The sequence below is a fragment of the Teleopsis dalmanni genome, chromosome 2, assembly GCF_002237135.1.
Source record: "Teleopsis dalmanni isolate 2A chromosome 2, ASM223713v2, whole genome shotgun sequence".
In the NCBI taxonomy this organism is placed as follows: domain Eukaryota; kingdom Metazoa; phylum Arthropoda; class Insecta; order Diptera; family Diopsidae; genus Teleopsis; species Teleopsis dalmanni.
The window spans coordinates 60,415,770-60,420,755 of record NC_051847.1 but is presented as its reverse complement, the minus strand read 5'-3'; positions in this window follow the sequence as shown (position 1 = coordinate 60,420,755).

Here is a 4,986-nt window from a genome sequence, read left to right as displayed (position 1 = left end):
GACGCGTATTATGACGAGAAGAAGACTAGATGGGTTTGAAGAATATTGAAGAAAGTACAACAAAAATTTGATTGATTTATTAAAATTTGGCTGACCATACAACGCTGTTTCGAGTATTGCCAATTACTCATTATCAGTGATCTTAGAAAATATTCTAATTACATATTATTTAAAAAGTTTATAGTCCGTATATTAGAACATGTGTCTGTCAAATAAGAAACAATAATGAATCTTAAGGTTAATTTTTTCTTGCCGATAATGGCGTGTCTTTTTATGACGAAAGAAACTATTTAAAAGTTAGACGGATTCGAATAGCAAAGAAAAGGACAAAGACAAAAAATTTTTATTTTGTAATTTATTGAAAATTTGCGACATACTAACGCTTGTTTCGAGATATTTTGCCAAGTATCTGCTTCTCAGTGTCTTTGAGAAATAATCCGAATTTTATTTAATTAGTTTATAGTCCGTATATAATTTGTTTGGACTGCAAGTGCCAGGCTTAGAACTCGTGCCTCTCAAATAATGAATCGTGTTTTTCCACAAGTAGGTAAGACAAACTTTCAATGCTCAATTTTCAAATTTTATGAATTAAATATATTTATATAAAGAATGAATATATTTAGCTAAATATCTAACTCACTCACTATTGCAAAATATTTTGATAATGAAGAAGAAAGCAATCTAGAAATCATGAAATTTTTAATTATAACTAAATTAGATTAGGTTTTAATGAAAATCCTAAAGACCCTATTACACATATTGCTCATTGAAAAATATAGAGGGTTCCAAACAATTTGGAAGCTTTAATAAGACTTAAGATTCCTTTTTAAAAAAAATGTCTTGTAACTAACTAAGTTCCTCTAGAATGTGAATCTCTAGCATGTTTAATCATCACTCACATGCGCTCAATAATGATTAAAATAAATATGTAATCGCATTAACATTTCTGAGGTCCTGTTTATACCATCTTCAGCAAGACAAGGTTAATTTTGTGTCTAGACTCGTAACTATTAAAAAAGTGTTCAACCAACGCTAGATTGTGGAGATTAAAGAGTAATCGAAACAGTCGTTAAGTAATATAATCTTAATAAGTAGACTTTTATTTATTTTAAAAAAAAGTATGACGTTAAATAATGATTTAGGGCTATGATATTTCTATACATTTTAAGTAGAACTACTTGTCATTGAACAGTTGTAGAAACAATGTATCAAAAATGAAAGAATTGTTAAAGAAATTCAGACGCTGTCTGCTGGTATCTCTGTAGATTGTCAGTAGAACTACTTCTTGTCGTTCAGCAGTTGTGGAAATAATGCAGGAAAAAAGGAAGAATTTTGAAAAAGTTCAACACACCAAAATTTCTGCTATCAGCTGGTGACGTCATCGCTTTTATTTTATGGGATGTCAGGGCCATGTTACTGATAGACTACCTTGAAACAGGGTACACAGTAACTCGAGTAGACTACAAAATTTCACTTGATAAATAAAGCATCGAAATTATTAAAAAGGTTTCGAATAGTACTAAATTGCAACAACAAAAATTTTTATTATTATTTGATATATTTCATTATTTATAAATAATTTTTTTAAGTTGCGTGTACCAAGAGTTGAACTCATACCCCGCCAAATTTAAAGCTTAAAGTCAATGTTTATAAACTCAAAACGTTATTACTGAAAAACTTATTCAAAATAATTTAAAAATTATAGTAAATTTTTATATTTAAAAAATATAATTGTGACTTTTTATTAATCACACATAAATTTTCATATCCTTTAACACGACAGACAAAATTGCAGCTCTGAAGAATGTAACGTCTAAGTGGATTAAAGCAATTTTTTTTTAACATTCGAAGTGCAAATATTTGCTATTAAATCTAATATTTTAGTGAAATACCACAACAACGTTGCAATGTCAAACTCTTGATATTGCCTTTAGCGATAATCCATTTCATATTTGCAATTAAATGCTGCAGAGTAGTTGCCTCTGCTCCCTCATCAGTATTTCATTACTTTGTTTCCACTTTCCGGCGGAACATAAACCGTCGCTGCACTTTTGTATGAAAATTTTAATTAAGCAAATTATTGCATTCATAATTAAATTTCGGGGAATGCATTTATGTTGCTCGTGCCGTCAGGGAAAACACTGAATTCTTTTATTTTCTAGCTTGCGTTATTGCATTTAATTTTATTTGCATGCATATTTGTGCGTGAACGCAGTGAAAATATTGCATACTCAGTATCCTTTAACGAGTATTTAACTGCTTACATGGTATTTGCATCCATAATCCAGTTCGTATTTATGAAGCAGAGATTCATTTTGCACTTGCGGGTACTTTAGCCATAAAGCGCTGAACATCCACCAGAAACCAGCGATATTTGCCACTTGTTGGCAAGGATCGAAACTGTTGAGTGCAAGGATTTGGGTAAATGCCTGTCCTCACTGCAGGCTACCTGCCGAACATATTGTTTATTGGCTGCAATTGACGCCATAATTACGAAATTTTATTGAGGTTACATAGTTAAGCGGTAAATAAATAAACACGCAGCAGTTCTTAAAGGATTATTTGGGAGATTTTTTTTAATTAAGTAGCTTGACTGAAATACAAAATAAAACTGCTGACTGTGACGTCGATAAAAATTTTAAATACTTACCTGCTGACAGTTAAAAAACAAATTTTTCATTTAACTTTAAAATAAATAATCATATATTTTCGACATTATTAAATGCATAAATAAAAGTAAGCCAGTAATTATTATGAAATTGAAGTCATTTTAATGAAATCCGATATTTAATTTACCCAAATCAATAATCAGATTTTTTATATCATGATTTAATTTCCTTTTTTTGTTTTTAATTGTTAGTTTAAGTAGAATTTAATTCTATAGAAACTTAACAAAAAAGCTACAAAACAAAAAAATAATACCACAAAATCAAGTTCAGCAATTGGTACTTACAGTCTCAAACAATTGTTTATAAATAATCATGTATACGAAATAATTCCAAACCCACTAATGATGAGCAGTTGGTAATACTCAAAACAGCTGTACGGTTAGCAAAAAATTCAATTAATTAAAAATAAATAAAATTTTGTTGTTGTTATTTCACTACTGTTCGATAAACACCTCTCCATTGACAACCAAAAATTTAGTATGTTGTGTCTATATATATATAAGGATTTATTTTAAGGTTATGAAATCTCTCTTCATTAAGTCTTGCTAGAATTACCATCCTAATATTAAGGATAAACAACGCAAAATGAAACAATACTAGCACAACTTAATCTGAAAATAAAAATATATACTTGTTTCTAATTCGAAGTTCTGAATTAAATCTTGATAATAAAATTCTATCCTATAAAACTATTATAGTACCAATAATAATATGTACCGAGGTATATAAAGTACAGTTTTGGTTCACAAGTAATGGAAGGCTTTGTATCTAAAACGATTAGATTAATTAACAGTTCCTCTGGTTTGTGATCTTGAATTGTGCTTATAAAGATTTAGATTTTCCTCACATAAAATATGTAATTTGGAATTGCAATTCTAAATATTTAAAAAGTTTGAGTGCAGCATTATTGGAGAAATCTGAAAATATAAAAACAATGCCAAATGTCTGTCCATTAAGATTATTAGTAAGTTATTAGTTATTAGTAAGGCTACCTTAATGGAATTTCTTAATCTAGCTAGGTTTCAGCAATTGAAAAAGACAGTATTCTGTTGTTTCTATTTCCTTATCTTTCCTGTGGGTCTCCATATCCAGTTGAAAAAGATACACAATTTTTCGGATTATCGCCCATAGTCTACGTCAGGTTAAATTACGTTACAGTGGACGCTTTGTGTCAAAATCCCCAAAATTTAAACTTTTTCCTAGACAATGATGGACACTAATACATAGGATGCAGTACAATTTCTTTCTCATTCTCAGAGGTACCACCCAAAGTGATGTGTGAGAGCCGAAAAGAGCTTTGCCACTTCCATTTTGGCTCTTCCAACTATTATGTTCTCATAGCGCCTGTGACTTCTACACATGGTATTTCCGTACGGATCTGCCTATTCCAAAGTCTATATAATTATATTGTGGTAATCCAAGATGTATTGTGGTAATCCAAATTATTTTAAAAACTATTCTAAAAACTCTTTTTTGAAATTTTTTATCAATTAATGGTGAATCTAAGTCACAAATAAAAATAACGATTTTTGATGTATGATGTTTTTGATGTATTTAATTTAATTAATTTCAATATTATAAATATTAAACAAAGACTTCAAATTATTTACTCGTAAATATAAATTGTTTAACCGGAAATCTGAGTTCATTTTAATTTTCTACTATTTAGAGAGCCTGAGATATTGTTATTTAAATTAATCTAAAATGCAAATCTCAAAACCCTATAGACCACATCTACTAGTGAGCCTGAGGTATTTAATTTATTCTAAAAATTTTAAAAACCTTATGAACCAAATCTTCTAGGAATAAAATTTAAATATATTTTCCCGGAATACTTTAAATTTTTACGATTCAGAGAGTCTGAAATATAGCAAAATTAGTGTAAAATGCATATTCACAAAATCTTATGGGCCCGTATCTTGTGAGAAACAAATGTAAAACTATTTTCCCAAAATATGGGTTTTATACTTTATGAGCGGAGCTTATAAAGAAAAAATTACACTCAAATCGGGGGTAATGATACTATATTCCCACCTGTTTGTAAAGTAATGACCTGACCGCATTTTTTGGAAGTTTGTTTAAAAAATAGATAATTACACATGAAGTCATCTCTAATTGATACATAAATTGCTTATAATAAATAAATAAATAACATATTAATTATAATTATTCATTACTTTACTTTTGGATCTTTTTCATTTTATTATTAAAAATAATAATTTTTTGCTAAGGAAACTTTGATATGGACAACTCTTGAAATGTGAATGTCCGGATTAGCAAGAGTACACCATATATTGTTTTCATTTGATCAGCCTTT